Here is a 13344-nt window from a genome sequence, read left to right on the forward strand (position 1 = left end):
GTTTTATCTTGTTCATTCATCTGGTATATAGCCCTCTGCCTTTTCATCTTGTCTGTCTTTCTGTGAATGTGGTTTTTGTTCCACAGGCTGCAGGATTGTAGTTTTTCTTGCTTCTGCTGTCTGCCCTCTGGTGGTTGAGGCTATCTAAGAGGCTTGATGGGAGGCTCTGGTGGTGGGTAGAACTGACTGTTGCTGTGGTGGTCAGAGCTCAGTAAAATTTTAATCCACTTGACTGTTGATGGGTGGGGCTGGGTTCCCTCCCTGTTGGTTGTTTTGCCTGAGGCAACCCAACACTGGAGCCTCTCTGGGCTCTTTGTTCGGGCTAATAACAGACTCTGGGAGGCTCACGCCAAGGATTACTTCCCAGAACTTCTGCTGCCAGTGTGCTTGCCCCCATGGTGAAACAGAGCCACCCTCCGCCTCTGCAGGAGACCTTCCAACACTAGCAGGTAGGTCTGGTTCAGTCTCCCCTGGGGTCACTGCTCCTTCCCCTGGGTCCCAATGCACACACTATTTTGTGTGCACCCTCCAAGAGTGGGGTCTCTGTTTCCCCCAGTCCTGTCAACATCCTGCAATCAATTCCCACTAGGCTTCAAATTCTAATTCTCTATGAATTCCTCCTCTCATTGCCAGACCCCCAGGTTGGGAAGTCTGACGTGGGACTCAGAATCTTGACTCCAGTGGGTGGACTTCTGTGGTATAAGTGTTTGCCGGTCTGTGAGTCACCCACCCACCAGTTATGGGATTTGATTTTACTCTGATTGCACCCCTCCTGCCGTCTCACTGTGGCTTCTCCTTTGTCTTTGGATGTGGGGTATCTTTTTTGGTGAGTTCCAGTGTCTTCCTGTTGATGATTGTCCAGCAGCTAGTTGTAATTCTGGTGTTCTCCTGTCTCTTTATTTTTATTACATAGTCTAATAATATTTTTCTCAGTCATTGTCAGTCTTCCATATTTTCAGTAATTTTTTAAAGCTATCAAAAACTGAGATACAAAGTTGTTGGAGAAATTAACAACACCTCTGCCGGAGGCCATGGGTGGGTGCCTTGCTCAGCTGGCTCTGCCACAGTGGCCCAGCTCACTTCCCCTTCAGGGGAAATTTGGAAATATCTAGGGTTTTAAACTATTTTTTAAATCACTTCAGAAGATAGAAACTGAAACAGGAGGGAAGGGGGCAGGGGACAACATTTAAAAGAATGACATAGCCCCTTGAGGACATGACATAAACTGGTCCAAGATGGCAGATCAGTCGACTTTCACTAGACCTTGAGCCTCAGTATACGCTCATTGTAACACATCAGCTAAATGACACACCCACAGGTGCCTTGACAGTTCCAAGACCATAAAAGGTCAAGTGGGCGGTGGTCCAATTCCTGGAAATCCCCACCCCTTCCCCCAAATAGCTGGAATACTCTTCCCATTAGCCTATGAAATTACCCACCCCCTATAAAAACTGACAACCCCATACCCTGATGCCTCTCATTTTCTGCGATGGCCCACACTCTCTCTGTGGACTGTGCATCTCTCTAAATAAATCCACTTCTTACCTATCACTTTGCCTCTCACTGAATTCTTTCTGTGACGAGATATCAAGAAGCTGAGCTTCATTAAGTCCAGAAACCAGGTGTGTGATCTCAATTAAAAGTTCCAGTCTGGGTTTTGGCAGGGTTCGAGTCCCGGCACATGGGTTCAATCCCAATCTGGGTTGCACGGTTTCAAAACCATGTAGGTAGCATTTTCAAATGGGCATAAACTATAAAGAAAACATTTTCTAATAAAATTGGAAAAATAAGGTTTATATTTTATTTGTTTCCTAATGAGTATTTTCTGAGGTGCAGCAAGTATGGGGATTAAATGTAATTAAAATGAGAAGCCAGAGCAAAGGTGACAACCCCACCGAGGGAACCAACTCTTTACAAACTCAGTGACCCTGCCAGGGGAGCTTTGTTAAACAGCGTTGAAGTGGAAACCACAGTCTGAACTTTAACAAGAGAGAAGAAAAATGTACCTGAAAACGGGATTTGGTACATGGCCTGCAGATTCCTCATGGCAGTTTGTTTTTATGCCTAAATAAATAGGAGTTTTAATTGAGCCTTGGCTCCTAACAGGTTGCTGATGGTACTGCCCCAAGTCAATGAGATTAGATCCTCTCCAGGGCCCCTGGCAGTGGATACTGGGCTGGCACATGAATACCAACCTGTGGTGCTTCCCCAGCCCTCTCTCTTGGGTTGGGGCAGGGGAGTGGGGAGGAGGGTGCCTCATCCTTCTCAGGAACTGGAAGTCCATGAGCTCCACCACCAGGCCTGCCTGCATTCTGGCCAGACCCCACAGGTGCAGTCAGAGGGCCTCTAGCTTTTTCCATTCTTTCAATACAAGTCTGTTGAGAATCTGTGAGGCAGCTGGGCAGAGGAATTGAGACTAAAAGGCAGGTAGAGGCCCTACCCGCATGGGACACACAAGCCAGAGTGAACTTTTTTCTCCCTTCTTTTCTAGTTTTGCAATTGTTGGTGTTGGTGTTTCCTAAATCCAGAGCGCTGGACACGTGTCAGTGATGTACTCACATGTCATCTAGGCTGAAGCAGAGTCCCAGGCACCCCTCCAACCACTGTAAGTGGGCAGAGGCCCAGAGAAGAGGTTCTGCCCCATCAGCTCTATTCAGGTGGGAAGGAGGAGCACTGCTGTGGTGGGCAGAGCTACAGTGGGACACAGGCCCTCAGGGAACACATCCAGACTCACACTGAGTCAATGGCTGAGTCATCCTGGCTGCCCCAGGGCTGGTGTCTTTAAGAGCTCTTTCGACTTTGGCTTTCATGACCCTGTAGGATGTGTGGCAGCCCTGGTGGCAAAGGCTTCCCTTTTTGAGGCAGCCAAGATTCAGAGCATCCACGTGTCCCCACACGAGACCCACTTGCCCAGGGAGGAGACGTGTTAAGATGGTGGCAGACTGGAGGCTTCTCTTCCAAGCCCAAGAATAAATGCGACAGGCTGAGTGGAGAATGAAGCCAACTTGTTTCACAGCAAAAGGCTGGAAAGAGTGCCTTCCCACCCTCTACCCTTTCCACCTGGATCAGGCTGGGTGGGATTAGCAGGACTGGTCAGTGAAAGAAACCCAGACCCCAGCACAGTGGAAAGTAAACTGCCTCTGTGCATGAAGGGGGGTGTGTGTGTGGTGTACATGGGTATAGTCCCAATTGCAAAGCATTTTGGTGGGTGTGTGGCCAGCAGTCATGCTCTGTGCCCTTTGACTGCTTCAGAGTGCTACCTCATGATGCTGACTGCAGGTCAGGTGCCATGTGCAGTTTCACTGGGTATGCAAAGCAGACAGGCTCTAAATAGCTAAAAATATGCTTATTGGGATACATTTAAAGCACTTGGATATGTAAGAATTTGAATTTGGTGTCAGTGGGCTTGGGGCTAGGCCTAGTGCTCCTAGTCTACTGGTAAGAAGTAAACAACCGAGGGCCACTATACAGAGGCATCTTTACTCCATGTATAGCACACTGTTGAGCCAAGCAGTTGGAAACAATTCAGAGGTCTACCTGAAATAAATTCAGAGGTCTGCTTACAAAGTACATTTCCCTGGGAAAATGTGGGTGGATCCACAATGCTCCATTTCTCCAACAGTCGAGGAAAAACTGCACCAGATAAACTGAGTGTTACCAAGTCCAAGTCTGCTCTGCTCACTGCACGACAGGCCAATCAATTGGGAGATGAGATGTTGAGGCAAGGAATAGAGACTTTATTTGGAAAGCGGCAGACTGAGAAGATGGTGGACTATGGTTTCCCAAAACCCATCTTCTCGGGGTCTGGATGCCAGTTTCTTTTATAGAACGGAGAGGGGGACGAGGTGAGGAAATGTTAGGTACGTAGTCAGACATTAGCAGCAAGGAGGTGACAATGGTGCAAAGACAAGAGGGGAGTAGCCAAGTCACACCCCAACCATCTGGGCACCCTCCCCTGACCCCACCCAGAATGGGCAAAACTATAGTCGGCTGGTGGGCAACTTATCCTGATAAAGAGGGAGCACAGTAACATGAAGGAACTTCCCCGGGCTGCGCATGCCCAGACTAGACAGGCGTATGACCTATATAGTAAACCCAAACTCATTATACCATCACTATAATAAAATCCTCATGTGGTTTTGCCCCCGCCCCGTGGGCTTTTCTTAGCGAATCAAGGGTACGGGCATGCGCAATGATGAACTTATTACATAGCTCGGGACTGTCAAACAAATAATGATCTCCGTCGCTCACCCATGATTGCGCCCACCTCCTCACAGAACGCTCCTTATAAACACCCTTAAGCCTGTACAGGAGGGCTCGTTTTACTTTGCAGAAACAGCCCGCACTCTCCCTCTGAGAGTGTAGATATGCTTTAATAAACTTTGCTTTGCGCTTAAGCCCGAAGTGGTAGTCTGCAATTCTTTGCTTGCTATCACAAGGACCTAGATTGCCAGTCCGGGTCTTCTGTCGACCTCCTCGGTTTAAGCTATTTGACACAGTGCAAGCTAACCCGGTACCGAGGGGCAGGGTTCCCTGTGGCAGGCCATTATGTATGCTTACAGCTATAGACAGTCATTATAATAACAAAAGCAGTGAACCGCGGAGGTTAACGTAAAAGAAACAGATCCAACACGGAGTCAGAACTGGCTCTTCCCTGTTACAAGAGGAGCGTCAAATATATTTATTGGGGCACAGAGAGAAGAGTGGTTAATTACAGTTACGGGCAGAAGCATAGCAAAATGAACACTTTCTTTACCTGGTGTTTGCGGATGCTCTATCATGCTTGTGCTCAGTAAGGCGGTGAGGTAATCTCTGAACTCAGCAACGTTCTGTAGCAGTTTCTACACCAACAGCAGTGCAAGGAAGGTAAAGGAGGAAGAGGAGGGAAGAAAGCCAACAGGAGCCTCACATGGAAGAGGGAAAACCAAGACACAGTAATTTGAATATAATGCACGAGACGGAAGAGGGGTCAGCTCCCTCCCTTTCACGTCACTGCCCTACTGCAGGAGCCCAGCACCCTTTCCTGGGTAGAGTGGGGGTGGGTGGTGCTGGGAACAGTAGCCCAGACAAAAGTGAGCCTCTTGACTGGAGTATGGCACCTGCGTTAATACTTTCTATTTATTTTTGGAGGGGATTCATTATAATAGCTGCCTATGGAGACACAAGATCAAGTCAAAGGCTTAGTTTTTATTTAATGTTATAATCATGAAATATAGGTAATGTCGACTAAAAAATATTTTCACAACCTAAAAGTTGAGAGTTATGTTTTATTCAGTGGGAATTTCTAGAACTTCAAGCCCGGGAGGCAGCATCTTAAGCAACCCCTAGAGAACTGCTCCAAGGAGTGAGGGGCGGGGAGCCAGAATATATAGGAGTTTTGCAACAAAGGGCGGGTAGTCTGAACAACAAAAGATTATTGTTAATAAAAGAAAACCAGATAGATCAAGTTAAGGAATTTAGTGCTTTTCTATGTATGGGAAGATGCAAGACTCTGGGATTACTGAAATCATTCCTTTAATATGCACCTCAGTAATCTGGGGCCGGTATCCTGTGTTTCCACATCCTGAGTTTCCTCAGGGCTCACCGGCTCACCTTGGAGGGCTGCAATCTCCGATGACTGTGACATCCTTTTTTACGAATATGGCAGGCAATATTCCATTTATCAGTAACAAAGGAAAAAAATTATATAATCCTCAGGGGAAAACATGTAAGTTTAGGCTAACTTCGTGATATCAAAGCTTAGATGACCAACTGTCTCACAGTTGTGCAGCATATGAATAACTCTACAGAATATTTTTCTTTTGAATAAGTGTGTGTTTTGACATGGATCACTTCTTTCTGTGCTCCATTTCCCCAGAGTGATATTTGTCAGTTCATGACAGCTTATTTTTAAAATGCCTTAAGGCCAGTAACAGGAAGAAAATTTTCCAGCTTCCTAGAGATTGTTTTGTGCTTTACAGCTTTCTGCACGAAACAATAAAAATGATAATAATAATAATGTTTTGCTTTAAAAACGCTCCCTTTTCTCACCTCCTTTATCTTCTTTTAATCCTTCACTGTTTCTGCCTTCGATTTACTGTCCTTTTTTATAGTTTTTAAATTCATGATTAAGAAGATATAAAAGCCAAAAACTTATTTACAGAGTGGAAAACTATGCAAGGATGCAAGATCTTATTTCAGCCAGATAGACAGATTTTTAATGACTATTTTCATCTATGAATATTGTGCTTTTCTCACCAAGACAGCCCACAGTTTAAGAACTTCTCCTTGAACTAGAGAAATCAAGGAGGGCACAGAAGCAGACACAGAGTCTGCAGAAGCCTGGAAGTTAAAATCTTAGTACAGGAGAAAGCCTGTAACCTCTTTACATCTGGAAGGGCCAGCTGTCTTTCTCAGCGTTTCTCCTGTTGTCACCAAAAATGAAATTTCTTCGTTCAGTAGTATTTTCCATCTTAGGTCTCTGCTCATGCATGGTGTCAGAATAATGGCCCCACCCTCCGCCCTGCCGCCCCAAAGATGTCCATGTTCTAATCCCGAGAACGAGTGAATGTGTTATATGGTAAAAAGGAGTTTGTAGACGTAATTAAGGACCTTGAGTTGGGGAGATTATCACGAGTTACCTGGTGGACCCAGTCTCATCATATGAGAAAAGAAGAAAAGAGAGGCAGAAGTGTGGGTTAGAGAGATGAGATGGAAGAAGGAGGAGCGATTCAAAGCATGACTCGACCTGCCATTTCTGGCTTTGGAGATGGAGGAAGGGGGCCATGAACTGAGGAATGCAAGTAGCCTCTAGAAGCTAGGAATAACCTTTAGCTGACATCCATCAAGGAAACAAAAACCTCAGTTCTACACCACAGGAACTGAATTCTGTCCACAACCCAATGAGAAAGGAAACGGATCCTTCCCTAGAGCCTCCAGAAAAGAACACAGCCCTGTCAATCCTGCTGTTAGGCCAGTGAGACCCATGTTGGATGTATGACCCACAGAACTGTAAGAGAATAAATTTTTGTTGTTTTGAGCTTCTAAGTTTGCGGTAGTTTATTACAGCAGCAAGAGGAAACTGATATATGCCTTGCATTTGAAAGGTCAGGCATACATAACAGTGTCTTTCCCCAAACATGATCTCCCATTGTTCTTTCATTTTTTCTATAATCTTCTGCCCACCTGCTAAAGTGGGTAAGCAGATGATAAAGTCCTATATGATGAGTATTTTTAAAAATATGCCAGGGACTTCCCTGGTGGCTCAGTGGTTAAGAATCCGCCTGCCAATGCAGGGGACACAGGTTTGAGCCCTGGTCCGGGAGGATCCCACATGCCGTGAAGCAACTAAGCCCATGTGCCACAAGTACTGAGCCCGTGTTCTGCAACTACTGAAGCCCACGTGCCTAGAGCCCATGCTCCACAACAAGAGAAGCCATCACAATGAGAAGCCTGAGCACTGCAACAGAGTAGCCCCCACTCGCCACAACTAGAGAGAAAGCCCACGTGCAGCAATGAAGACCCAACACAGCCAAAATAAATAAAGAAAGAAAAATTAAAAAAAAAAAAAGCCAGGTCTACTTTTTTCAGGAGTTAGCTAACAGAGCATCTTCAATCAACTATTGATTGTTGAGGTGTTCTGGCTCAGCCTTGGTACAGGTTAGCTGGATTCTGTGTTCAGGGTCCCACTAGGGATCAGCTGAAGCCTCAGGGAAGAAGACATTTGTCTAACTTTTCTTCCCAATAATATGGAAAACCAAACTTTTCTGAGAAGATATACATTTAATACATATTGAAAATATATATTGAAATGTACCTTAAAAATAAGCAAAAGAGCATTGAAGACAGACCTTGCTTTGAATTCTCTTCTCTGCATCTTGGTTACTTTGTGACCTCCAAGTGGAAAACCACTTTCATAGAAATTCCCCATCAACTGTGGGTTGCAAAGTTATCCTGAAGGTTAAAGAAAATGTATGTAAAGTCCTTAGAACTGAGATGTTACTGAGTAAATGATGATAAAATTTTACAGGAAAGATAATAGAAAGAGAGGTACCAAAGCCTCCAGCCAAAGGCTAGCAGCAACACACCTGTGGTTGAACAAGTTGGGTTCGTTACGCATTGCAGTAAGGGGGAACAGGGGCCATGGGGAACCATGAGGTTCTCAGTAAAACGTGTTTTAGAAGCTATTTAGAGGGTTAGAGCTTTGGTTCGGTGATTTAGGAGAGGGTCTAAGAAAGTGGGGCTTTGCACTACTTTCTGCTAGTTAGAAAGTGGGGGAAATTCTGTGACTAACTCACTAAATCTTACCTAGAGGGAGGAGAGGCTAGAACAAGGATGAAATTATAAATTGGTAAAGAAGTAGCAGTGACTCATTTGGTACTAACAGGGAGAGTTTGGTATTTTGAGGGGGGCTCGCTGAATTCATTTACTCTGGGCCTAGACAAAATTATGAAGTGGGCTTGCTTTGCCTCATTCTATCATGTTTCAAAGTAATTCTGTCTGAGGTTAGTGTTCCATGAGATTGTTTATGCCCAATAGGAGAATAGCATGGAATAGCTGTGAGTGGGCCAGCTTGTGAGTTTCAGGGGCTGCTCTTTTCTTTCTCAGAGGTATCGGTCTTTTTACATTTTAATATATTGGTTGACAAACAAAGATGCTTCTGGTTGAAGCCCACTTCATATTGAACAGCTATACACTAGCCTAATCTAATAATAATTATAACTATTCTAAAAATTAAAACATTATCTTTTCTTTCTATACAACTTCCAGTAAACCTAAGCATACCCTCTAACAAAAAATTTTGATCAAGACAAAACTGAATAAGTGAACCAATAAATTTTAACTAATATCAAACACATCTTGGGCATATGCACACAGTGAGCCAAGATATTTGCAGCATGGTGGGTTTGGGGGTGATACTTGAGAGTGGCATTATGGGGACTGGACATTTAGTCATTGTTTGATTAATTCATTACTGAGGAAAACTGCCACCCAGCCATTTCAGGAAACTGATTTTAAAACGACCACTATAGTGTTTTGCTGGTGAAACTCTCTGAACGTGGGCACTCAAAGGAGGCAGAGTTGGGAGGGAGGAGAAAACAGTCTAATAAAACAAATTGTGCCCAAGTGGTTTTCTCATTGAGTCACAATGACAATGACGGTGTTGGCAGGAATGAGGTTCAATCCTGACGAGTGCTCTCCAGGGTGCTGATTCAAACAGCACTGAGCCCTGCTTACAATCTACTGTTCTCAAAGCAGGAGGGCCCTTTCTTTTTGTAGCATCTAGTGCCTGAAGAGTGTGGCATCCCCCTCCCCCCTTTTGTGAATTTGATCATTATAAAGATTTTTTTAAAAAAATATTTATTTATTTATTTGGCTGCACTGGGTCTTAGTTGAAGCATGCAGGATCTTTATTTTTAGTTGCAGCATGTGGACTCTTAGTTGTGGCATGTGGGATCTACTTCCCTGACCGGGGATTGAACCCAGGCCCCCTGCATTGGGAGTGCGGAGTCTTAGCCACTGGACCACTCTGGAAGACCCTAGAAAGATATTTATATTTATATTCCTAACTCAAGGGTATAAATTTGAGTAGCAAAAGGAGCAAGGGCACCAATGTAGGTTGGGGGGGAAGTTTCCTGTGAAGCTTCTTTTCCAAATGCAGTTTAGAGCTGTGTTGGAGAGAGGCAGTTTGGGCATTCAGCATTTCAAGGCGAACACATTTTTTAATCTTTGTGATAAAGTTGAATGATAAAATACAATTTAAAAAAATAAGCTCCTCGGGTTTCATGGATATCAAAGAGAATTTAGAAAATAGCATTTTGGAGAAGAATACAAATAGGAATGCATCATATTCCAACAACCTAAGAATACACTGGAGTTTAAGAAATATTATGTGTAAAAGCATGATTCATGATTTAGAAGAGACTTAAAACATAAGGAAAAGAAAAGGTAGATATTCTGACATTTCTAAATTTCCACTGGGGCAAACTGTCATTGCCTAAAGGAAAACGGACTCATTTCTTGGTATAAAGGCAATGTATTCTCCAGAGCCTTAGCCCTGTAGCATTTTTATTTCAAGTTGGAACAATTAGTGATGGATTATTCACTGTGGAAGAATTAAAGTTCCCTACCCTCTACATATATTCTCTGTGAGCTCGTGGGGAAGGGCAGCTCTAATCACAAGACATAATTACAGATGAGTACAAGCAATTTCCCATTTCAGTTGATGAATCATACTGAAGGAAGAAGGAATTCTAGGGGAAAAGCCAATACTTTCACCTGCAGTATGCTGGAAGTCATTGCTAAGTCCAAAATATTTAATCCAAGAGAGATGCTTGATTGAAAAGTATTTGTTAACAAGTGGCAGTCTCTACTGTTTTCAGGGAAGTATAGTCATTCAATATTCACCACAGATTTTAATACCCATAAATTTAGTTATTTGCTGATAATAAGTAACTACTACAAATCCAGGAAATGAATCAGTTATAGTGATCAGGGAAAGATGGAGAGAATCTGACAAAATGATAACTTGAGAGTGTCCCACGCCTGAGTCTTACTTGGTAAAATCCATATTCTTTAATTCCTAGTGATGGATAAACACTCTTTGTTGGTAATGGTGATTCCTGGTTGCATTATCCCAGTGACTTTCAAACTTTAGTATGCATCAGAATAACCTGGAAGGCTTATTAAACTGAATTTCTGATTCAGTGGGTCTGAGATAAGGTCTGAGAATTTGCTGTCCTAACAAGTTACCAGGTGATGCTGTGTTTAGGGGCCACAATTTGAGAACTATTGCAGAGCCTTTAGGTCAGTGATTCTAAACCTATCTACACATTGGAACCACCTAGGAAATTTTATAAACTTCTGATGCTGGAGTCCCATACCTAAAAGAGTCTAACTTAGTTGGTCTGTGTACCTGGAATTTAGTGTTTTTTCCAAAGTTCATTAGGTGATCATAAGGTGCAATCAAAGTTGAGAACCTCCATCTAGTAGCTCCCATCTTCTCTGAAATCTCCTAACTTCAGTTAACAGGTGCTCCTCTGACTCACTCTCACTCACAAAATCCTACACAACCCTTTCTAGAAGGCTCAGGAGGTGTCTCACAAATGTGCACAAATAAGTCTTCTCAACTCTCACACAATGACAACTACATTTTCCCCTGGCTTCAGCAGTGTCACTGAAGTCATGGGAAGGGCCCTCTCATCTCAGTCCTGGGGCAGTTCTCATTTTGTCCCTTGCCCAAAAGCCCACCCCAAAGTGACAGCATGTCAAAGCCATCCATTACTGTGAAAAAGCTCCACAGCTCTGGATTCCCAAATACCACAGAGATTTTTGTTTCAAAGAAGTTCTTTGAGTCTATAGATTTAAATATTCAGGATAAAATCTCATGCTTTCCTCAGCCCATACTGGTGCTATTTATCCCCCAAACACATTTGACCTTGAGGCCTGTGTCTTACTGTGATGCTGCACATGACTAATCATTAGTTAATATTTTTCTCAACTCTCATTTCTTTTTGTTCTTCCCATCTGTGCTTTTGTCACTGTGTGCCACTGCCTCAAAACTCTGCATCTATGAATCTATCCTTCAGAAATACATGTATCTGTAAGCAAGTTGGCCACACAAATGATCGTTTATAGCACTATTTGCAATAGCAAGAAGGGAACAGTTAAATGAAAACATACTATGGAATATTAACATTACTGAAACAAATAAAGAACATCGATATGTATTTGTATAGCATATAACCCTATTTGTGTTAAGAATGTAAAGTATTTGTATGTGAAGTAATACAAATATCTGCAATCACACACAACTGCATATGAAAAAGGTATAAAAGGACCCTTCGCTATTAATGGTTACTTCTGTAGGGATTTGAAGGATTTGGAGCTGATCAAGGAAACCTATGTCCACAAGAGTCAGTAACACACAACAAGTTTTATCAGGTGGCACTGGAACAGGGTTGCCTGAGAGCGGAAGTTCCTTCCAGTATAAGACCTCCAGGAGTCTTACAGCGAGTGGGGTACCACCCAAAAAGGGAAGAGGGGAGGGGATATCTGGAGGAGAACTAGATGGGAGAGGGGCATATGTGTGTAGGTAATATTGCTCAGTAGCACAATTACCTACACACATATGGGAATCTCTGGCTCAGCAGCTCTGAAGGCTACAGTGGCTTTGGCTTTTACCCTAGGTTCTATCTTTTCAAAGTCTAGCAGATGCTAGGTGAGGTTTTGCAGAGTATGCAAAGCAGGCAGGCCCTAAATGCCCCCAAATTTGCTTGTTTGGGTATTTAAAAAATAATCAGATGCGTAAAAGTTTGAATTTGTTGCTGGCAGGCTTTTGAGCTAAGGGGTACCAGCCTGCTGTGATATTTCTTCAATATTTCTTCCTAAACAACTTAGGAGCCAATACGTAGAGGTCATCTTTGCCTCATTAGCATGACAATTTCCAATGAGGGGAGCAGAATAGCAAGTGGGGTGAAAATGACTTTTTTTTACTTTATGTGCTACTATATCTTCCATTCTTTTCGCGTACATATGTATTATTTCTTTACATGTTATTTACTTTAAATAAATGAGAAAAGTAGCCACTATATTTTGCATTGAGGAGGTCATCAGTGATGCTGGTGAGGAGAGTTTCAGTAAGTGGTAGGGATGGAAGTTTTGTTGAATTGGGTGACCAGTAGGGCAGGGAGAGGGAATGGCAATGAAGGATCAGTAGTCTCCAAACATTTGGTCCCACAATAGTTCAGTAACAATCTTTTCATGTATAATCAGGGGCAGATCCAGGATTTGTGGGACTTTATGCAATTTGGGGACAATTTCTCTAAGAAAAATTATACAAAGTTATGAATAAATATTAGGTTTTTAAGTGAATAATTATTTGAAATTAAAAAAATCACAAATGCCACAAACTAACTAATGCAGAAAAATGTCATAATAGTTATATTAATTACTTCTTGATACATTGCTATAGTATTTTCCACAGACTAGCTTCTGGTTCTGTATATCTCAAAACTTGCTTCTCCTCTGTTATTCAAGTAATCTGGGATTATGTGTCATTGGACATATTTTTATCATATGATTTTTGGCCTGGATGTCAGTACTATTGGCAGTAGCAGTTTTAGAAGCCATGCCTACACAAAGATGGCCAGAAACTAACTATACACAGCAATGATTGCAAATCACATAAATACATCCTACTAAAGCTAAGCTAAACATATTTCTCCCTACAAAAAAGGGTTACATTCCATGATTAGGTGAGAGGGCATATTTAGGAGAACTTGTGAGTACCTCCTAAAGCCTTTTAAAAAGTCTACAAGATCCCATAGCTACACAACACTACTTGACTTAATAAGAACTATGACA

This window comes from Balaenoptera ricei, chromosome 7, assembly GCF_028023285.1.
Source record: "Balaenoptera ricei isolate mBalRic1 chromosome 7, mBalRic1.hap2, whole genome shotgun sequence".
NCBI classification, from domain to species: Eukaryota; Metazoa; Chordata; class Mammalia; order Artiodactyla; family Balaenopteridae; genus Balaenoptera; species Balaenoptera ricei.